The 24,297-nt window shown below is 42.1% G+C and overlaps 1 pseudogene; it reads right to left on the bottom strand.

The window, feature by feature from the left end:
- Nucleotides 1-9,844: 9,844 nt before the first annotated feature.
- LOC133363329 (uncharacterized) lies at nucleotides 9,845-12,837 on the bottom strand (annotated as a pseudogene).
- Nucleotides 12,838-24,297: the final 11,460 nt, after the last annotated feature.

Here is a 24,297-nt window from a genome sequence, read left to right as displayed (position 1 = left end):
CAGGACACTCAGCACACATGAAGAGGGGAGCAGAATCACAGGAGCAGATCCTGGCCCCAGCTTACATACCCCCAGAACATTTTACAAACAGTCCTTACATACTTTTTGTGCACAAGTTTGTCTACATGAGTGAGAACCCTCCTTTTTTGCAGAGCTCCCTATCACACATACAGGGTCTATGTATTTACAGTTTGTAGGCACCTGGGAATTGTTCTCCGAGTCTCCTAAACGTGTGTCAGCGAGAGTGGCTCCTATTGCTGCAGTCCTTCCTCATACACATCCAGTGTCCCTGGATTTATTTTCTGAAATAGACTAATATACTTGACATAAGAGGTGTTTAAAAATGAGCCTTCTAACACTTACAGCCTATGTGCAGGGAGCAGAAACATGCCCATTAGTCCAATTCCCAATATTGCATAATCCACTTGCCTCACTCACTGATATCTGTATGTTCAACATGGTAGTTGAAAGGGAATCCTAGGCAGATGCAGGGTCCATGATGAAGTGGAGAGCTTATGCATGCCCATACCTTTCCCTTCCAAATGTTGCACTGAATGTGTGGACATTAGAGGTAGGGCCAGCAACGTGCATGACACTGGGGCCTTGCTGATGGACACTCCTCCCTTCCACGCACTGGATGCATGCATGAAGAAGAATCATTTAAGCACTCCTTTACCTAAAATGACAGATGAGTTTATAAAAATGCCACATTTTTTAAAGACAACCCTGGTGATTTAAACTTTATGCACTCACTGGACAAATTTGTTTGTCATGCTAAACTGTAGTTAATGATTTATTGTGAATGAATCTATGAAGGTTGTTTCACTCTATGAAGGCTCTGTCACTTTCACTCACACTGGAAGAAAAATGAACCATGATCCTTGGTTTAGCATTATGTCTGAACCAGGGATCGTATTTTGTTTTGCTCAAACCTTGGCTACAGGTTATGTTTTTTGGGGGTGCAAAACAAACCAGAATCCCTGGTTTGGACATAACACTAAGCCACGGATCATGGTTTGTTTCCTCCCAGCATGAGCTAGGAGGAGCACAGTAAGTTCTGTTTCACTCGTGTGCAGTAGCTGTGGTTTATGGCTTACCATGTCGTGCAAATATGTCAATTGTTGTAGACTCAAGAAACCAGATCTATTCAGTTCTTCAATATGATTTTAAATTTTGCTTCTGAGACAAGTCTTTAGACTTGGAATATAATGATCATGTTCAGAGTCTTGCACAGAAAGAAAATACTAAAGCAGATTCTTTTGACCTTCAGACATTTGAACAGTACCTCACAAAATGTGAGAAAGAGCACTTACAAAAAAATGAATGTATGTTTGAAAGCACATCTCTCCAACTTAGTGAAATAAATGTCTATGCTGAAAAAGCTTATTTCTGCAGGTTCATAAAGCACCAACACAATTAATTCTCACTTTACATGTTCTGCAGAAGAAAACAATTATTTACAGATGGTTAACTATAATTTTAATCAAAAGCTATCATTGTTTCAAAAGAACAGTAAACTTCTGCCTGCATAACATTCCTGTACTTTGAGGAAATGAATGGACCCAATAACATGACACAAAGTCAGTGTCAAATTGAAAACCCATTCATATTTGCAAACACAAGAAATGTCACATTTAATACATGGATGCACACTGCTACTATACTTGTAACACTGTTTTGTTGCTATGAAATATATCCATATGCTTGCCAATTTTAAATATCACTTTTTAGAAAGGAGCGTTTGAGGGCCTGTGTTATCTAACTGTGCCATCTGCTGCTTTGGATGGATTATAGCATAAATTTCAGTATTATATATGTGTACATTGATTGTATTATATGTGCATTGCATCTGTGGAGATGAACTACTAGCATATCACTGTTTGTTTACCTGTATCCTTTATGATGTTCTTAGAAAAGATTTTTGCAGCCTTTATTAATGAGACTTCAGTACCATCTGTTCACACAGCAGAATTTTTGGATCCAACTCAAGGGGACTTACATTTGGTTGGATTGTGCCCAAAGTTTCCCATGATCTATTGTTTTAGGCAAATACATGTGTTCTGTTCTATTTGATAGCACTCTCCATTTTGGGGGGAAATCTGAAATTTTCTTGAAGCATCATATTGAAACCCTAACCTGTGTGAACTATGATATTTTGCTTTAAAAATCAGAAATGTTACCAGATTTGAAAATGCTATATTTTCCCCCAGAAATTCATTATCTTTACAGAGCTTGGAAAAGTTACTTTTTTGAACTACAACTCCCATCAGCCCCAGCCAACATGGCCACTGGATTGGGCTGATGGGAATTGTAGTTCAAAAAAGTAACTTTTCCAAGCTCTGATCTTTAATGAAATTGAAAACGCTCAAATATGAGACTGCTGAAGAGCAACAGTGTTCTGAAAGCTGGGAGGATTTTGGCTGACACATAATTTTAAAAATGCTTGGATTATAAGTTTCTCCCATTTTGTAATTTGACATGTTCTACTTTCTTAGGGTGCCTTCCTGGATGATGCACAGAAATTAGGTATGCTTATCTATGCCAGAAGACTGTTCTTGTTTCTTTTTGTTTTTTTAACTCACAGGCAGCACAGCAGTCATTTATACAGTCGCTGTCAGTCAGTGTGGCTCCACTTGCAAAGGTGCTGTCTCTCTCTCCTGCCTGATACATTCCTTCCCACCCACCTCCACTCGCACAGTTCTACCCTGTGGGCTGATTGACAATAGGAAGGCAGGCAAGCAGGCGGGAGCTGGCTGAAGGCAGAAATGAAGTTGGCCAAATGGACCAGCCTTAAGGGAAGCTCCCTTGCTCCCCCAGATTTCCTTCTTCCTAGGTTTCCCCTCTTGGGGCTTGGACTCCATCTCCTGTGCTCTCCTCTGATCTCAACTCAAATCCCCTGTAATTTGGTGCAACTTTCTCTTCTCTCCCTATCTCCTCCAGCTTTTCCTTTAATTTAAGTGGAAGTTATCACCTCTAGAGCCAGCCCAAGACATTTTGTTGCTTTAGGAGGAACAGTAAATGGCACCTCCTTCCTTCCTAAGCTTTCTCCCTAAGCTGCCTGAAGTGGTCTCACTTTGCCTAATGGTAGGGCTGGTCCTAGTGGTCCACCTCTTTCTTTGTTAGATGTTTCAGTATCATACTAGAAGAGGCTTAGCACCAGCTGCAAAGCTCTTCATGTGTCTTTCCTTCCTGAGATCCCATGGCCATGACTGAGCTCTAGACACACCATTCCTAGAAGCGTGACTGATTCTCTAGCACTGTACTTCTTACCTTCCCAAATCTATATAATAATGGTAAGATTCATATTTATACACTAGTAAAGATAAATAATAGAAACATTCAATTTAATATGCAGATCCCATGAATAGGACATCATAACTGAAGTTTATGGGTGACATCTGCCTCTTCCTGTTACTCTCCACTGAAGATTGTGGCTAGGATTTTGCTTTTACCAGAGACTTCCAGAAAAAGTTTTTTTTAATTATTTTGTCTATCATCCAATTGCCTCACCCCCCTCATATTTCCTTCATTTATCAGTATTAAATCAAGGAAAACATAACACTGGGGTGGGGGAGGGCTGACGTGCTAATTAAATGTCAGATATGTGCATAAAATATGATGGTTAGGGCGCAAAGTTGTTTAGTATAAAGTAAAATTCATATATGTGATATGAGAAGGGAATTGTTTACTTTAGCTTGGATCCAAAGTTCTTGCTTCATGAGTGGAAGGTTCTTCTGTACATGCAAGGGGGGATATTGGCTGTGTCCCTCCCCCAGTCTCCTGTCCCTGGTGTCACCTGAAAAGTTGCTCTGGAGGTCTCCAGGCCATCTGGACCCTACGTTTGGTGAGTGTTGGGCCTTGCAGATGGAGGGGATTGACAACACATATACTTTGCTTGTGCAGTGAGTTTTTGGATTCAAACGTCTGCTGTTAATTATTTTTATAATATTTTGTTGCCTGGTTCAGTTTGTATGCTGAGTGTCAGCCAGTTTCAGGGACATCTTTACAACACCTTTACCAGCTAAAATAAATAATAGATGATCAATGTGCATAGTTGATCACATCCTACTTGCATAAGCAAATCAATTAAAAGGCACTGAACAGACAAGCTTTCCTATCAAATATCCCCTAAAGGTAGATACAAAATAATGTGAAAGCAACAGTTCAGAGACATTGGGAACACTGTCTAGATTTAAACTCTTCCCCCTTATATATCTTTAAACCACATCAACCCAGTCCAATTTGTGTTCCAATGTCCTGCTCCAGGCTGCAGAAATTGCAGAAGAGTTGAAAATTAGTACATACTTATGAAATGTGAACATAGAAGAGGAAACTGTGGTTCTACCTTTTAATACTTTGCATTTATTCACAACTTCTGCCCCCAAAGAAGGGCTGAAACAGATATGTGCAACGGGTTGCATTATTCCGAATGTTGGCTGAACTTGTCATGTTGTTCTGGCGTTTTGGACTCAGTCTGACTCAAATTTATAATTGCCAGATGAAAGTTATAGATTTATCTGCACATCCATGCATGGCTTTAAACATCATTTCCTCCATGTTGTTCACCCTCTGTGTGCAATTGCTTAAGTAGCCAAAATGACACCACTCACACACAAGAGGGGGTTATCAGCAGGTTTGCAGAAGCACAAAAACACTTTAGGGGAAAAAAATCTTAAAAGGGGAAAAAGTGGGGAGGACTAGGCATGCTCAGTCACCATGAAATGCTGACTGGCAGCTGGTGGGGGGGTAGAAATCAGGTGGGGGTAATTGAATGAAATGGCTAGGATTCTGAGCAGGAGCACTCTACACTGCAACATTTTGTTGTAGGTCTCACTTGTGCCAAAGATACTGTCTGATTCATAGCTGATTATTCCATTGTAGGAATCCATAGTGCCATGTCCAGCTCTCAGTTTGGGAGCCTTTGGCCCTCCAGATGTTGGACTCCAACTCCCATCAGCCCCAACATGCATTGCCAATGGCCAGGGGAGATGGGAGATGTAGTTCTGCAACATCTGGAGGTTTAAATGCCTTCAAGTGCCATGCACTATTATAGAACGTTATAGTCTCAGTGATCCTAATGGGCATCTATTATATAGCTCCAAAATGGCTTTCTTTCTTATTTAAAATTAATTAAGAAAGAAATCCACTGGGTATGTTTGCTTTCCCAAAAAGCATTTATTCCTTCCCTGCAATATGTACTGTCAAGCTGCAAGATATTTTAGGACTGGATTGCAAAATCATCTAGTAATAATGTGTTATCAAGGCCAACCTTCCAGTGTCAAATCTGGCACAAGGCTAGTGAGCATGAGGCAGACTGTAAAGACCATCACTGACTCTTTTCCCATCGTGAGTATATGAGTTGCTTTCCTTCAACCCTTGCAGAATACTACTGAAAAACAGGACCATATTTTTTAAAGCAGCAGAATGTGTCAGTGACAGAAAGCAAATCAAAACCACTGGAGCATTTATTCCAGTTTCCTTTCTCCAGTTGGCCACAACATGCCTGTCACACTTTCACAAGAGGAATGGGACATTTGCTCTAGTTGCCAGCTCTGTTGGGAGCACTGAGTTCTCCATTGTGGGTTCCAGTTGCCTCCTGGGTGCTACGCAACATGGAATTCATTGTCATGCATACTCTTGAGTTACCTAGCCACAATAAGATGCTTTCTGCTTCCCTGAGCCTAGCAATAAAAGGGAGGGGAGGAGAAGGAGAGCTTTTTTGGAACAGGAAAGAAAAACTAAATGGGAGCTAACACTGGATGGAGGATTTGAAGGCAAGGAAATATACCTTTAGGTAATCATATAATTGGGTAAGTTATCATAGAATCATAGAATAGTAGAGTTGGAAGGGGCCTATAAGGCCATCGAGTCCAACCCCCTGCTCGATGCAGGAATCCAAATCAAAGCATTCCCTGTCCAGCTGCCGGAGATGGCTGTCCAGTGTCGGAGAGCCCACTACCTCTCTAGGTAATTGGTTCCACTGTCCTATGGCTCTAACAGTTAGGAAGTTTTTCCTGATGTCCAGTCGAAATCTGGCTTCCTGCAACTTGAACCCATTATTCCGTGTCCTGCACTCTGGGATGATCGCATCATCATCATTTATTTATTTATTTATTTATATAGCACCATCAAATGCACATGGCACTGTACATAAAATAAAACAATAAAAACAAATCTCTGCCAAACAGGCATACAATCTAAGTGAAATAAAATAAGGAAAACAAAGGAATGGAGGGGAAATCACATAGAGAACAAAGCTAGGACTGCAAATACACAGCCTCAGGGTATACAGATTATAAAAATAAAAAAGTGAATATGTCTCTTTACCAAAATACTAACTTGGAAGAAGATTGTGAAATATCTCTCTCTTCAGAAAGGCTTTTTGGGACATTAGCCCACTAAAACTGTGTGATCATTATAAGCAGCTTTATCAAAGTTTATTCTCTTGTGTCATGTATCATTCACTAACTAAAAACTGAAGAAGTATTATACAGCCACAAGAGAGGCTGTATACTATGGCCAGTGTGGATTTCTTGTATTTCGCAATGTTAAATTGAAAATACCCCCATGCCATTCTGATGCTTCCCATAAGCTCATTTTAAAACAAAAGCTTACAAAACTTATAGTACTGAACTCAGAAACGCTTGCTTAACAACCCTGTCAATTTTCATGGTGATAAACAAAACAGTCAGAGAGAATAGAGAGTTCAAAGTCTAGAAAGAGAGAAAAAAACCCAGAGCCCTTTTGGACTTTTTTCTGTCAAGAGTTCTCATAATCTGTTGAAATTCATTAAAAATCAGCCATGTTCACACAGTACCTGTAATCCTATTACTGACCTTGCCCCATACTCTGACCTTCATCTTCTGCAGTTTAAAAGTTAAAAAAAAAGTCTGTCTGATTTTTAATTAATTTAAGAAATTTTGGCTTGAACTCAATGATAATGTCCAGCATGCTCTATAAGAACCAACTGTCAATGTTCTAAAAACCAGGCTCACAGCTGCTTGGTTTGCCTAATCAGGGAGCCACACCCACACAGGTTTTATTTCATGTGAGACAGTCATGGCTTCCCCCAAAGAATCTTGTGAAGTGTATTTTTTTTATTTTTTTTATTTAGACTATTTCTATACCGCTTAATATATAAACATATCTCTAAGTGATGTACAAGAAAAAAAGAACACAAGAAGTAAAAGTACACAATGAAGCCATAATACAAATAAACTCATACTTAATACAAATTATTTGAGTAGACATGTATTCGCTTGCACTCTTAGACTTTATGGTTTGTTTATTTTTTTATTATTATTATTTGATTTACATCCCGCCCTTCCTCCCAACTGGAGCCCAGGGCAGCAAACAAAAGCACTAAAAACACTTTATCTTATTACTGCTGTTTGCTAGTGGATCTACTAGGAAAAGCTCCTGTTTTTGGAGAGTTCATCCTTCGCTTGCTTTGGCTTTCCTATAATACTTTAGAATTGTTGGAAGAGTCCACAGTAACTGAAAGCATTGCAAAGCTGCCAGTGCCAAAATGGACAGCACAGAGGGCACGCTGTTCAGAAGAACAGATTTTGTCATCCCAAATCAAAAATACTTGTCTAATAGGCCCTTCTTAAATGAAGCATTGTCCATACTTCCATGTTCACAGCCAGGGCCAGATTATCCATTAGGCTTAGTAGGCTGAAGCCTAGGGGCCCGGAGCTCTTGGGGGCCCATGGGGCACTGGCCTGAGGGCCCCTGGAGCTACAGGGGCCCCTCCGCTCTCCCACGATCTGCGGAAGCATCCGCGGACCGCCATCCCCCCACTTTACCTACCTTTCCGTTGTTTTTTGCAGCTCGCAGATTTGCCATCAATTAAGATGGCGGCTGAGGTTTCCTTAAGGGGCTGAAGCCTCTGCCGCCATCTTGGCTGATGGCACGCATGTGTGCTACACACGCGCATTGCTGCCATCAACAAAGATGGCGGCAGAGACTTCAGCTCCTTAGGGAAACCTCGGCCGCCATCTTGATTGATGGCAAACCTGTGCACGCCGCAAAGAACAATGGAAAGGTAGGTGAAGCATGGGGATAGGGGGGCCCAAACACCAATCAGCCTAGGGGCCCTCCTCAGCTTAATCCGGCCCTGTTCACAGCAACATACATACTGCAAGAAAACTGAAGTTCTTGAACTTCAAATAGTTAAGTCTCAACAAAGCTATGCAAAGAGATTTTGGAAAGTTAGTTTTTAAAACTCCTGAGTTGTCATGAGGTATGTGTGAAGAAAGGTTCTTTGAATATTGAACCATCACATGAAAAGGGGGGAAGTAGTTGACAATAAGATGTTAAGAAGCATTCCTGCCCCACCTCTTCCTTAAAAAAAGTTTTTATTTTTTACTCCTCACTTATCTTGCTTAAGATAAACACTCACATAAATATTTAAAGAACTAACTGCCTGCATGGGTAGGTGGGATGCAGAAAAGAAAGGGCATAAGCTGCCACTATTCTAAGCAGCGATTCATAAAACTTTGAAACCAGCACTGGTTATGACAGCAAGAAGCCCAGAAATGAAGGATACAGCATCAAAAGCAAAAACTGGGGACAGAAGGTTTGTGAAGGGTGCTGAGAGGAGACACCTATTCCACTGAGAGAGCTCCAGTGGCCAGAGTGGTTTAACACTCAGCTGCTCAGATTGAAGGTCTGTGAGGGGAACAGGGCGTCTCCTAGCAACTCTCAGCACCCTTCACTAACTACAATTCCCAGGATTCTTTGAGAGAAGTCATGAGTGTCCAAAGTGAAATAAAGGCCTGGTGTGGATGTGGCCTGGGACAGCTTTGGTTTAAATTTGGGTGGGAGGCTACATGTGACTGCTGTAGAATAAAAAGGTGGGGAAAATGCTGAAAAGCAATGATACAGTTCACAATGTTTTTCATTTGGAATGGAAAGGGGCTTCGGCTCTGCCCAGTGACCACCCACCCAATCTCCTCCCCTCCACCTCCCCCAGGTCAGTTTCACCTATCCTAAACATGATTGCACAGAAATAAATCCCATTGAACTCCAAAAAGTATGCAAATGATCAAACCCACCCTCCCTTCTCATATTTCCTATCCCCTCCCTTTTGCCCCTTCCCTCTCCTTTGCTCCTTCCCTCCCCCTTCCTTTGCCCCTTCCTCCCCCTCCCCTTCCAATCCCCTCCTTCGTCTTCCCCCTCCCCTCCCCCCTCCTCCTTTCCATGATCAGTTTACATATTTTAAGCATGATTGCACAGGATTGTGGGAGTAAATACCATTGAACTCTATAAGTATGCAAATGATCAAACCTTCCTTTGCTCCTCCCCCTCCAATCCCCTCCCCCTCGTTCCACTCCCCTCTCCCCTCCCTTTCTCCTTCCCTCTCCTTACTGCAAAGTAAATCAGACATATTTAAAGTGACCATCTGAACTATATCAACTGTCTTAATAATGTTGCTTCCTTCCTGCTAACACAAGATCAGCACAGCACATGTCTTGTTTCTGTTATTTGGGCTGATTGCAGGTGTTGCCAACACTCACCATATGCTCAGAGGCACATTACCAAATTCTTCCAAGCTACACAGGAAGTGGATTAGACTGTGAAAGACCAACCCAAATTGTGTTTGCGTTTTGACAAATGTGTAGGGCAATCCAATATCTCAGAGAGGAGGTCAGGTCTCCTGCTCCCCTGGTGCATTCACTATAGCTGCCCAATTTCCCTGTTTTTTAAAGTTTGATAGAAATATCTGTTGGCTATAGGTACGTTCTTAAACTGCAAGTTTTTTTGCTTATTAGTGAATTTTATTATTTTTCTCTGACTGAAAGTATATGAAATGTTATAGAATACAGCCAATGGAACAATATCAGACTGGAGACACTTGGTTGATCTTACAAGGTGTTTTGCATTCAACTGGAACTGCTGAAGTTGAAATATCTTCATTTGGTTTTGACAAAACTTGGCCATAGGTTATAAATTCAACTGCACATTTGTAAAACTACAAAAAGATAAATGAGAAAACCAATACAATTATGAACTCTGTGGTGCTGCAGTGAGATAGTATTCCCTTCCAGCATAACCCTAAATTAGATTGTGGTATATTATATCCTGCTAACTCAGGGACACACATGTCATCCTAGGGCCTTTCAGCAAGGTCTTTCTATCCAGTTTTAGTTCACCAGAGTACAATAGATGTGCTTCTTTTAGAATTGTTGCAAGGTCTTTCTATTTGGACTGACCAGGGTTAAACTTTTAACTGGATGAGGGTTCAGCAAACACTCGGGTTAGTCCACTAGGAAACTGTTGCCAGGAGAGAAAAGTTCCACCACCACTTTACAAGTTCTATAACATCTTTGTTCCATTTGTGCTTAGATAGATGACCTAGTAAGGATCTAGTTGGAACTGTCCATCAAGACTGGACCCTATTGACACAGGCTGTATTCAACTAAGTCCTGCTCAAAATAGACCTATTGAAATTAATGAAGCTAAGTCAGTCATATCCATTAACTTCAGTGGGTTTACTTTTAGTAGGACTAGCATGGAACACCACCCATAGACATTCCCACCAACTATTCACCTAGTGTGAGATCTCTTGAGTGTATAAATGTCTCACTTGACTCTGGTCCTAATGTAATGAAATCACCCTCCCAGGACCACCTGTCTTCTTACCTCAGACCTCTATGTGTAACTGCTCTTATGCACCAGAATGCCCCTGAGTTCTGCTTGCCCTCCATAGGATTACTTTCTCCCTTAAGTTGCTCCTTCTCTTCCCTGAGTTCCTAAATGTCTCCTGCAAGATGTTTCCGGATTGGACTTCAGGATCATTCAGTAATAGTGTGTGTCTTCCTTGAGTTCCTGAGTTCAAGTTTGCTTTCTATAGCACTCCCCTTCCGCTGATGCCCTTCATCCAAGATTCATGAGTTCCTGGCTGTTGTCCACTTTCTACCTCTTGAATCATGCCCCCTTCTCCAGTATTCCCACAGTACATAAGGAAGGGAAAATAGCATTCTTTTCTCACTCTTTAAATCTTTTTCTCTTCTCTCACTGCAACTTCCCCCTCTCTCTGCCTCCTCTGAAGCCAAAAGTTAGACTGTGCAGCATCACTGCACACACAACTGCACACCCACAACCCTCTCTTTCTTTTTTCTCCTCTTCCTCTATTTCTAGGAAGAAATTCATAGTTACCCATTTACCTGTTACTTGTTTTATTAATTTCTCTTAATTAATTGCTCTGAACCGTGCCCCAGGCCACCCAGGTAAACCCTACACAGAACCTTGCTGAGTGGACTCACCAAAACCAGGGTGAACTGCAGCAGCCTTCACCTCTAGAATTCCCAAAGCCACCACTGGTTCCACATCAAGTACGGAATGCCCTGGAGCAAACTGGCCATATAATCGCTCCAATACAGCTAAACAGTCCGAAACAGCACTCCAGTCAGTGTCAGATAGGCCCTTCCGATCATGCTTCCCTTTAACTGTCTTAGCCTTGTTTTGAGTATCCTCACGAGTTTGTCTATTTAACTTCTCCAGAGACTCTATACGAGCCAATACAGATGAAACATCAGGCCTCTCATCCTCAGAGGATGACAGGTCCTGAGATGAAGGAAGCCGATGCTGAGCTGGCCGCTTTGGGGCCTTCCCCTTCCCCTTAGGATCACCCTTGCCCTTCTTAGGAGGCATGACCCTCGAACCTGGCTTACCTGTAAGCCCTAACCAACAGGTCTAGAAATTACTGACCTGAAACTGGTCAGTCAATCAAATAACAGGCCACCTAGGCCCTAAACAAAATGACTACCCCCAAAATGGCCTTAGCAAAATGGCCACCCTCCGGATGACCTTACCAAAAGGGCAGCCCACTGGATGACCCTACCAAAATGGCCACTGCTGAATGATCTTACCAAAATAGCTGCCAACAACCTTCCAAAAATGGCCACCTCTAACAATGATTGCCTACATGTCCCCCAAATGGCCACCTGGACCCACACCACATAAAATGGCTGACACAAAATGGCTGCTGCACGTGAGGCCACAAATGGCTGCCGCACCAAAGAAAGGCTGCAAAATGGCCACTGCGCCAAAAAGGCCCAGTCACGTGGCCACAAAATCGCCACCCAGGCCCAAAGCTGCCAGTCCTGCCGTCCAGGTGCTTAACAGGCCAGCCAGGCCACAGAGAACCTGCAAAATGGAGCAGGGCTGCCAGGCCTAGCCAAGATTCCCCAGCCCCAACTCCAACCCTCGCAGGCCCCTAAGACCCTGTTAACTATGCCACCGACACTGCACCGACACTCCCTGCAAAGCTGCCTCTCTCTCTGCCGCTGCTTGCCGCCACTCCGACACTGGCCCTCCAGGCCCTCACGTGCATGCATACTCCACCCACTGCCAAAACAGGCAACCAGGCAAGGCCCAAGCAGGTACCTAAGGTGCCCTGGCGACCTGCTCCATTGTTATGTTATTTATCTTTGTAAACCACCTTTAGTAGGTTTTTCATGAAAGGCAGGAATCATCATCATCATCGTCATCAGTCTGGCTATTTTGCTTACCAAAATAATTGACAGCAAATCCGTGAAAAGTGCAGAATCTGTGTAGAAATATCCATAATAGTTTGTTGCTATAACTATAGTGGTGCCACAGAGGGACATCATAAGGTCTGAAAAGAAGAGATTAAGAAGGAATATGTTGATAGGGTTACGGAGCTGAGGATTTTTCAGTGTTACAGTGATAATCAAAAAAATATTAAACATTGAAGGCATTAAGAAACATCAGGGAAGCCAAGACGCCATATGCAGCTCTCAGGAAAATGGTAGGATCCACTGTAGTAATCTCAGCTCATTCAGTTGTAAGAGAAGTGCCATGCACCATGATGGTTAGACACAGAACTGCATGCTTTATTATTATAACACTTAGCACAAAATATGACTCATTTTCTAAATGGATTGACATCTTCTAATTGCACAACTACATGGAATATTTTTTAAACATTTGATAGGGTTAAATCCTAGGCTTAAAGCAACAGCTGTCTTTTTTTCACTAGTACCTTTATGGCATTCACTGAAGAGTAATAAACAATTAAGTATCTTAATAGGATTACATGCAAAACAATAACAGTCTTGACATAATACACCAGAGATTAGTTTAGAAGCAACCTAATTTAGAAGCAATACTAATTTTCAAAATGCAATAGAGTATTACTAATAAGGATGAATGGGCAAAGTTATCTTCAGTGGTGGCTGGAGAACAGTAGGTGTGGGTGAATGGAAGGGCACCCGAGGCAGGGCAAATTTGTTCTGGTTTTCTCCTCATCCTCCTCCCTTGCAAACATATTGTGGACATTTAAGCAATGTGGTAGTACAATTACCTAACATCCAACTGAACTCAACCCTGTGGAGTAGGTTAGGCTGACAGACTCTGTTTTGCCAATCCACCAGCTTTTTAATATTATATTTGGTAGCAAAAAATAGATAATAACTCTTCTGAACATTTTTTTTCTTTAAGAGGGCAGCTGAATGATCAGCTACCTTACAAAGAAAAATAGCCTCCCACCGACCCCCACAAGTAGTAGATAAGTTAAGTGGAATGTAAGTTGAATGGTTAATGTACAAAACAACTGCCCATTGTGCTCATTCATCATGCCTAATGGAGAATGTGCATATAACCTTCCATGAAAAGAAAAATGTCACATTTCCTGGTCAATATACATAATCTCCTACGGGCCCTGGGATATGTGCAAATATTTATTAAATTTTGTACATTCTCCAGTCATTATGCATAATCCTGAACAGGTTTTTTTTTTTAAAAAAATGTCTACATTTGCACGTGCTATAGTTTTTAGGGTTGCCAGGTCAGAAGTATCCAAAACACTGAGATTTCAGGGATGGGCCCTAATGATGTCAATGGGCAGGCCCATTCAAATAAATAAATCTCTGGGTGGAAATTAAGGTAGAAAGCTTAGCTAAAAGTTCCCAGGTCCAGCTGAAGTGAAGGGATCATTCCTTCTCAGCTGCTTAGGGAACTTGGGTGCAGTATTATTTATTTATTTATTTATTACATTTAAAACCACCTTTCTTTTCATGATAGAAACCCAAGGTGGCTTACATATGGTTCCCAGGCAGTCTCCCATCCATGTACTGACCTGACCTGACCTGACTGTGCTTAGCTTCAGCAGGGTGCTGGCCTCATGTGCCTTCAGACCATAGCCTGGGACCAGTATGCCAAGAACTGGGGACAGTGTTATTATCAGTGATGGGTGGTCTTCATTGGGACTGGTGAAGCATAAGGCAGGAGGCCACCAGTAGGTGATGCTAAAGTCAAGAACAGGCAGAGCCAGCTAATTCTACTATTGCCCCCTTCTTCCGTGATAAGTTTTACAAGTGCAACACTTGGTTTTATTGTCATTGTTGTTGCCTCTCTTGGCTTATGCTAGCTGATTTTGAGGGGATGCCAAAATAGTCTTTTCACCATACAGTGCTGGATATCCAAACATAGGACAAGAAGAGCAAATCCTTAAAACAAGAAAGCTAATGAATTCTGCACACACTGCTTTGTATGCAATCAGTGCTAACATGCTGTATGCTATGTAGCCTCTAATATCATACTTTTGAAAAACATTTTAGATTAAGTACATATACCTCCCTATATCCTATCTGCTCTCTTTGCTTATATACTCAATACATCCTCTTCTGGTTTTAATTCCCTTTCCCCTTTTCTACCAGTGGTCTTCATGTCTCTTGCCTGACATGGATTGAGAGACTGCAAGTAGAAACAATTTGTATTACAATTTGCATAGAGTGGGGGGGAGGTGTAGAGTGGCAAAAGAGTAAATGAACAGACAGGTCAGGTACCTTTCTATTTATGTGCTTCCTCCTCTGTTCTCCTTTTCCAGCCACTCCTTTCCATGCCCCCTCCCATCTGGTTTTCAGTTTTATCTCCCCCCCCACACTCAACAGTAAGTCAGCATTCTGTGGGCACTGGGCATGCTTAATCAGTCCTCACTCAATCAGATTTCCACCCCCAAAGTATTGTTTGTACTTCTGCAAATCTCAAAGTTATCCCAAGTTTGTTGATACCTCGCTCAGCTGCAGGGCTTTTGCCATTTTGGCCACATGAGTGATGAAACTTGAAGAACCGAATCAGAATTAGAATATAGAATGATTCATTGTTGTTCTAATAGTTTCTCATTTTAAAATAAAAATAAGAAGTTCATGTTTCACCTCCATAGGTGTAAAGATTTCTGTCCTATGCAGATGTAAGAATAGTGCTACCTGTCAAGGGATTAGAAACCCATCACCACCCTTCACAATTGAAAAATAGAGTTCACTGGGATTTTGTAATGCACAATTTGCAGATACAGTTCTAATGTAAAATTTTATGCAGTTCATTTTACTGAAATTTCAGACAGGCTCAGGTTGTTTAACCGGAAATTCTGACAGCAACTGAACCTTTCTGCTCCAAGCATCTGTCAAGAGTGTATTAATGCTCAGGGCCAGCCCAGACACATCTAAAGTACGTATAACATTATACACTATTTATAGAAGCCAGTCCCTGAGCAAACAAACTAGGTGGCTATGCTATGGGAATCATAGATTACTTTTAACAGTAGGCCAAGGAGTTGTACCATCTCCTCTCTTCTTGTACTATACTACAACAAACTACTGAAGCCAAATTTATCTTTCAAACCTTCCTGATTTCAAACAGCTGTGTCTTAGAATAGAGACTGAGTCCAGAGTTACATGTATGTATTATATTTTCATGATATTAATATACCTGACATTCATTTGACAGATATATATTCTCTAAACTTGTTTTATGAATAATTTGCATATGCTGTCCATGAAGAGTTTCTTTATATGGCATTCAGTTTGTAATTAAAAATATTTTCAAATTGCAAGTTTCCTTCATCAAGGACCAGAGTGGTTCGAAACACGTTGTTCAGTAACCTTTTATCCTACCTCTGCTTTTTTTCCTTGTAACAGTTTGTTTGGGATTTCCCCCTTTTTTGTTTGCACAAGGAGATGTAGCTTATTAGAGTTCATTAGAAACAATGCCCATTTGTGGACACCTGTCCCTGGTAAATTGCCACCCCTATTTTGTCATTTCTATTTATTTATTGCCATGTTATATTCTGTGGCATGAGACTTGCCAGAGTTGTCATTCTTGAAGATTCAGCTCCATTCAAGTTTCACCATGTCACATATATTGCATCTGAGGTGAGATCTGAACACACAAGGATGTCCTGGCTCCCTGTTAACACTCATTGCCATTCCACCGTTGGTCTTCAACTGGTGAATAGGGATGTACGGGTCTGCCCATTTTGTTTCTCTCTGTTTCTCATTTTTCTGAATTTGAATTCAGTTCTCTACATTTTCTGCAGCAATTTGATCTTTTTTTAAAAAAACCCACAAAAGTTCTTCAGCATTTTGATGTGAATTTCTCCTAATAAACCATTTTGGTTTGCAGTTGTGTACACATTTTGCAAGCAAGTTCTCCTAATATAATATATTTCTGTATTTTCACTTTTATATTCATTTTTATGTACACTTTCCCCCAATCTATTTTTTTTTTTTGGTAAACATTGCTTGGAGAACTGCATTGCAAAATTCAGCAAAGTACACATTTCAAAGAATGGCTGTGTTTCAGTTTATCGTTTTGGAAAATGTGCATTTGAATGATTTGGCTTTAACTGCAAAATGAATAAAAATTCTCCCTCATCCCTATTGGTGAGTCAGGACCCACTATGGGCTCATGGCCTGATCTAAGGTGGATCACAACAGCAACACTACCACCATACAAATATATGGTGAAAAAAAAGAATGGGTCCCCAAATACATTTTTAGCTTGAAAGGAGGTCCTGGGTCTGAAAACTAGATACTATCATTACAGTATCTAATATAATAAGCTGGTATTGCCCACTAACATAATGGTTTAGGTGTTCTAACTGAATATAATACAACATTCTACCAGCATTGTTTCAATATGAGTCACATTTATGGATCCCTGCTATTATCAGCAGAGATGGGGATATTTTGTGTATTCACATCATACTGAAGGGAGATTTTTAAAAAGAAGTTTAAAGGGGGATTTTAGAAGGTCATCATTAATAAGGGCAGAGGAAACTTCTCTGCATGAAGAAACAGCAAGGGAAACGTCACAAAGGAAAGGTTGAGTGGTTATAATTGTACATTGTTCACAAAGGACAGTCAGTGGCTGACAAATCTCCTCTATCAACATATTTCTTGATCCCCTTTCAACTCTTGTTCTCCTCTGAGTGAATCTAATTTGCCGAAACACTGATCTCAAAATCTGGACAGATAATTTTAATAAAGGGAAATAAAAGGGAATTCAAGAAACATGTCTAAAGAACAAAGATCATCAGTTATATATTAAGGCAGATTGTGTTACCTTCTGTAAACTAACTTGTTACCATTTCCCATTGCGCTGTTGAGATAAAGAAATCCATTGGAAACATATAAAGAGGAAAAACAAGTTCCCTGTTCTTGCATTCAGAGAGGAGGCTGGGAAAGTGAAAGAAGGAATTTCCACTCTTAAGTCTTAAAAGGCAGAAAAACTACCAGCCGCTTCAGCCATTGTGTTAAGCAACTTCCATGTTATATATTTCCTCGTAGAGGATCATGTTAACCCCATCGAAACTGGCTGTGTTAGTGATCCCTGTGCACCTGCTGCTTAAACAGTAAGTAATGAGCTACAGTGTTATCAGATTCTCATTCTGTGTAAAGCCCATTATTGTGTTGTGCTTCTCTTTATAAAATATTGCTAATCAAGCTTTTGTATGCTTTTTAGTCTTGTGTTATAAGTGACTTTCCAAATCCTGTGAAATCAAACTACTTTAAAGTGATGTACAACACAATCCTATGTATGCTTACGTGGAAATAAGCCCCACATTGTTCAATGGTACTCCTTATTCCCAAGTCAGCATGCATAGGATTGCAGCCCATATTTCACCAACATTAACATGTATCTACTGATTTAACATACAAGTCATGGATTGGTCAGTATGAATGTATATTATAATTGAATTCATAGCCCCAGACTAAAGGACCTTGACTGAATTCTGCTTCTTCGTGGGAAACTTCCAGGGCTCCTCTTCCTGCTTCCCTCCGTCTGCTGCCCCCTAAAACTCAACATCAGAAACATCCTCCCTCCAATGAAAAACAAAAATGGGGGAAGGGAGGTGTTAGTATTTGATTGTTTCATTATCAAATGGGTCTCTTTGAGTTGTAGCAATATAAGGAGATAGCAAAAGATTGTGGGGTAAAATTTTGTTAAGTATTACAGAAGCTGGTGGATTACATATTCTGTGGCTGCATACACACTTACCCGTTTATAGCACAAAAATGTAGTTTTTCTCAATACAGAATTGTTTGTGCTCATCCTCAATATGCTGCTTTCCATCTAGATTTATTGTAAATCCCACTGTCCAGATGGGTGGGTGTGGTTATTTATTAAGTATTTGAAAATGCTTCCCCTTGATTAGATTACACATTTGAAAACCCTGCCCTTACTATCTTGGTATATATGCCCACCCAAATTGTTATTGGGTAGGTGTGGATACATACACGCACTCCATTGCCTGGGACAGCCTACACCCATTTTCAAATGGACACACTGCAGGATATTACAGAATCAATGTGCAATGAGCTTTTGTTTTCGGAATGAAGCCAGTTTGTCAAGAAAGCTAGGTCAGTCCTCCCATTCAATGTCATGAAAGGGCAGCAAACTGTTAAGTTGTTCAATTGATTATTACTGTATTTTTACTGCCAGGAAGAGCAAGAGACACTTGTGGGATTTTCTGAACTTGATGACAAAATAACTTGACTGGTCTTGAGCAACTTTTGTACTCAGGTGACCATCCAAACAGTTCTTAGAGCCAGGCTTCAACATTAGAACTGCATCAAACTCCTTCAGATCATTTTCATGGGCATGATGGTCCTGGGCATAAAAAAACAGATTTAGACTAGCTACTGTGATCCATGTGTTAGTAACCTCATAACTGATTTATTTATTTATTTATTGCACTTGTATACCGCCCCATAGCCAAAGCTCTCTGGGCGGTTTACAGCAATCAAAAACATTAAAACAAATACACAATTTAAAACATATTTTAAAAACAATTTAACACACAATTTTAAAATTCAAAACAATATAAAAACAATTTAAAAACACATGCTAAAATGCCTGGGAGAAGAGGAAAGTCTTGACCTGGCGCTGAAAAGATAACAGTGTTGGCGCCAGGCACACTTCATCAGGAAGATCATTCCATAGTTTGGGGGCGACCACTGAGAAGGCCCTCTCCCTTGTTGCCATCCTCCGAGCTTCCCTTGGAGTAGGCACCCGGAGGGGGGCCTTTGATCTTGAACGTAGTGTATGGGTGGGTTCGTGTCGGGAGAGGCGTTCCATCAGGTATTGTGGTCCCAAGCTGTGTAAGGCTTTATAGGTTACTGTTAATATGCTCTATGTGGATCTGCCCTTGAGTTTGGTTCAGAAGCTGAATCTACTGCAGAATGCTGCAGCTAGGCTGCTCAGTGGAGCTGCCTACCACTCATATATAACACCAATGCTGAAGGATCTGCACTGGCTTCTGAGCCACATTTAATGTGCTGGTTTTAACATATAAAGCCTGAAACAGCTTGGGATCAGCTTATCTCCAAGACTAACCAGCTCACAGTGATCTCTAGGTTAAGGCTTTCTCACTGTACCTGAGGCCTAATGAAGTTTGCTTGGCTGAAGTTTGAAGAAGGGCCTTTTCTGTTGTAGCACCATTGTGTGAAATGAGTTTCCTATAGAGATCAGGTGAGTACTGACAATGGGGTGCTTTCAGATAGGTAAAGGCCTTTGCGTTTACCTTGGCGTTTCCTGACTATTGATAGGGTTCTTTTTTGGTTCTGGCTGCTGCAGTGGTTGAAATTCATATGATTATATATATGTTTTAACTGTTATTTGTTTTAATGGTTCTAGGTTAGCTATGTTATCTGTAATAAATACTTAATTTGGTTTACCAAAGGCCTGATCCTTGGCTGGGGTTTCACAGACCAGAAGGGAGGGTAAGGTAATGACCAAGGCTGAAGGGGAACTGTAACAAATGGTGGCAGCGGTGAAGAGAATAACAATACCAGTATTCAGAGTCTCTGGGAATACTAGTATTGGGACGTTACTGGTGGTTGCCTAGCAGGGGGATCTGTTGAGATCTGTGCTAGAGCGGGGAGAGAAACCATAAGAGAGTGCGGTCCGGACTGGTGGAGTCCCTGGTGGTGCCTAGTGACAGGCAGTAGCCACGCGCAGGTAGGAACCTGACAGGGAGAGCCAGGGAAGGGCGTCACAATGTGCCTGGGAGAACATACTTCGGACCTGGTAAGGGGCTTCTCGGGGGCCCCAATTAACATAGTGACGGGTAATGGGAGGTATGGTGTTGGGAGGAGAACGTGCCAGGTAAGGGGAACTCGTCCCAGACAAGTTGTGTCTGTGCCTTGTTCCGGTTCTCCTCATATCCACAGGACTGCTGGTTGTACTGTCAGCCAGCTCTCGGATCTCCAGGTGCTGCTTTTAAATGCCAGGTCAGTTGCTAATAAAACCCCCCTTCTCCATGATTTGATCATGGAGAAGGGCGCCGATCTTGCGTGTATTACCGAGACCGGTTGAGCAGGGAGGAGTTGCTCTTTCCCAGCTGTGCCCACCTGGGTATTCGGTGCAGCACTGTGGTAGATCTGAGGGCCGGGGAGGTGGGGTTGCTGTGGTCTATAGGAGTTCTTTCTCTCTCACCAAGCACCCTGTCCAGATGTCGACTGGTCTGGAATGTCTTCATATTGTGCTGGGCCAAGGAGACAGATTGGGAATACTGTTGGTGTACCACCCACCTTGCTGCCCAACGGCTTCCCTAGCTGAGCTGACAGAGATAGTCTCGGAGGTATTGTTGAGGTCCCCCAGACTTGTCGTACTGGGGGATTTCAACATTCACGCCGAGACTGTCTTGTTTGGGGCGGCTCAGGACTTCATGGCCTCCATGACAACCATGGGGCTGTCTCAAATTGTTACTGGCCTGACGCATGTATCAAGACATACTCTTGATTTGATCTTCGCCACTGGTCATGGAGGTGGTGATCTGAGGGTGGGGTATTTTTCATCTACTCCATTGTCATGGACAGATCACCGCTTGTTGAGTTTTAGACTCACAACAGCCCTCTCCCTCCGCAGAGGTGGGGGACCTATTAAGTTGGTCCGCTCCCGGAGGCTTATGGATCCTGTAGTTTTCCAGAGGGCTCTGGGGGTTTTTCCGGCTGATAGTACTGGCGCGCCTGTCGAGGCCCTGGTCGACCTGTGGAATACGGAGATGACCCGGGCCATTGACATGATCGCTCCCACGCTCCCCCTTCGGTGCAGAGCTCATACAGCACCGTGGTATACCCCGGAGCTGAGAGTGATGAAGCAAGAGAGAAGGAGGCTAGAGTGCAGGTGGAGGCGAACTCCTGATGGATGTAGTCATTCTTTGGTAAGTGCTTCCACTAAGTTATACGTAAAAGCAGTCAGGGAGGCGAAAAAGTCTTATTTCGCTGCCACTATTAGATCATCTCTTTGCCGCCCAGCGGAGCTATTTAAGGTGGTACGAGGGCTGTTACATTCTGGCCTTCCTGATACTAAGGAAATATCGGAAGCCCGCTGTAATGAATTTGCGGAGCACTTCCAAGATAAGATTGACTGCATCCGTCGGGACTTGGACTCTGACATTATGACAGTTGAATCCATTGAAGTGTCCAGAGCGCGGCCTTGTCCTTTATTATTGGATGAGTTTCAGTTGGTGCAGCTTGAGGAAGTGGTCAAGGTACTTGGAATGGTGCGGGTGACCACGTCTGCTCTGGTCCCTTGCCCATCTTGGCTGGTGAAGGCTGGCAGGGCTGTAACCACCGGCTGGGCCAAAGAGGTGATAAATGCCTCCTTGAGAGAGGGAGTAGTCCCTGGTAGTCTTAAGGAGGCAGTAGTGAGACCTCTTTTAAATAAACCTTCTTTGGACCCAGATATTTTGAATAACTATAGTCCCTTTTTTGGGCAAGGTTTTGGAGCGGGTCGTCGCCACCCAACTCCAGGTGCTTTTGGATGAAACCGATTATCTGGATCCGTTTCAATCCGGTTTTAGGTCAGGTTTTGGCACTGAAACAGCCTTGGTCGCCCTGTATGATGACCTCTGTCGGGAGAGGGACAGGGGGAGTGTGACCCTGTTGATTCTCCTTGATCTCTCAGCGGTGTTTGATACCATCGACCATGGTATCCTTCTGGGGAGGCTCACGGAGTTGGGAGTTGGGGGCACTGCTTGGCAGTGGCTCTGCTCCTACTTAGCGGATCATCGCCAGAAGGTAGTGCTTGGGGAACATTGCTCGATACCCTGGACTCTCCATTGTGGAGTCCCTCAGGGATCGGTTTTGTCTCCCATGCTTTTTAACATCTACATGCAGCCTCTGGGTGCGGTCATCAGGAGTTTTGGAGTGCATTGCCATCAGTACGCTGATGACACGCAGCTCTACTTCTCCTTTTCACCTTCTTCAGGTGAGGCTGTCGATGTGCTAAACCGTTGCCTGACCGCGATAATGGACTGGATAAGAGCTAATAAACTGAAACTCAATCCAGACAAGACCGAGACACTGTTGGTGAACTCTTTTTCTGTCCAGATGGTCGATGTTCAACCTGTTCTAGATGGGGTTACACTCCCCTTGAAGGAACAGGTTCGTAGTTTGGGCGTCCTTTTTGACCCTTCCTTGTCGCTTGAGGCTCAAGTGGCCTCGGTGGCATGGAATGCATTTTACCATCTTCGCTTAGTCGCCCAACTACGCCCCTATCTGGACAGTGACGATCTCGCCTCAGTTATTCATGCTCTGGTAACCTCTAGATTGGATTACTGTAATGCGCTCTACGTAGGGCTGCCCTTGAAGACAGTTTGGAAACTACAGCTAGTGCAAACCGCGGCAGCCAGGCTGCTGACGGGGACCAATTGGTCTGCGCATATAACACCAGTCCTGGCCTGTTTGCACTGGCTACCTGTTTGTTTCCAAGCCAGATTCAAGGTGTTGGTTTTGACCTATAAAGCCTTACATGGTGTGGGACCGCAGTACCTTGTGGAATGCCTCTCCTGCTATGAACCTACCTGTCCACTTCGTTCAGTATCTAAGGCCCTCCTCCGGGTACCAACTCATCAAGATGCCCGGAGGATTACTACTAGATCTAGGGCCTTTTCTGTGGTGGCCCCCGAATTGTGGAACAGCTTACCAGAGGAGATATGCCTGGCGCCTTCGGTATTTTCTTTTAGGCGCCAGGTTAAGACATGGCTATACTCCCAGGCATTTTAATGTTTAATGTTAATGTTTAATGTTTATGTGAATGTTTTAAATTGTCCTGTTATTTGGAATGGATTTTATTGTAACATTGTATTTTAATCTCTGTTTTGTACACTGCCCAGAGAGCTACTAGTTATGGGCGGTTTAAAAATGAAATGAAAAGAAAGAAATAAAAAATAATAAATAGCTGCTGGGCTCAGGAGGAACAGCTGCAGGCTGCCAGCATCTGCTACCTGAGGTGGTTACCTCACTCTGGCTAATGGTAGGGCTGGCCTACCATTCAATAGAACTTACTTCTGGTGGTGTATAGGATTGCAGACTCCGTGGTTTTACCCTCAAAACGTAAAACTGTGCCAGAAAATATCTAATTAGTTGAACCAGTCCAAACTAAAAAGAAGAGATATCCTATGGACTTACATGGGTACAATGGCATTTATTTATTTATTTAGAAATTTCTATCCCACCATTCTTCTGCTTATTTTTATGTCACAATGTCATAAAATACAATTAAAATACATTAAAAATACAACAAAGACAGAAACCACAGATAAAGCATGACCTTTACATGAGATACTTATCAGGCAAAAATCTACCTTAACCCAACTAGCAAAAGACAGCCAAGATGGTATTAAGGTCAGAAATCTTAAAACTATTTAATGTTTACGTTTAGCAAGCTATTCATTTTGAGCAGTCCGATAACAAAAGAAGAGCTTGCAAAAAAGGAGAAGTTATTAGACTAGTATCTCAAATCTGTAGACATTTTTACTGCATTAGAGCTACTTCTGAGCTATTAAAATGCCTCATATAATTTTCAACAGCTGTTAAATATAGTGATTCAACAAAATGGTAAGGAAGCATTTTTTTTTTTTAAAGTATCAGTAAAATGTATGGTTTTAAATAAAAATGTTGACTTTGGGAATGAAATCTTTACTCTAGTTTCTGTTCTAATTGCTATAGAACATTTGGCTGTGAATAAAAGATTCAAGAA

This window comes from Rhineura floridana, chromosome 8 (genome assembly GCF_030035675.1).
Source record: "Rhineura floridana isolate rRhiFlo1 chromosome 8, rRhiFlo1.hap2, whole genome shotgun sequence".
NCBI classification, from domain to species: domain Eukaryota; kingdom Metazoa; phylum Chordata; class Lepidosauria; order Squamata; family Rhineuridae; genus Rhineura; species Rhineura floridana.
The sequence above is the reverse complement of the archived record's forward strand: the minus strand, read 5'-3'. Positions and strand labels throughout refer to the sequence as shown.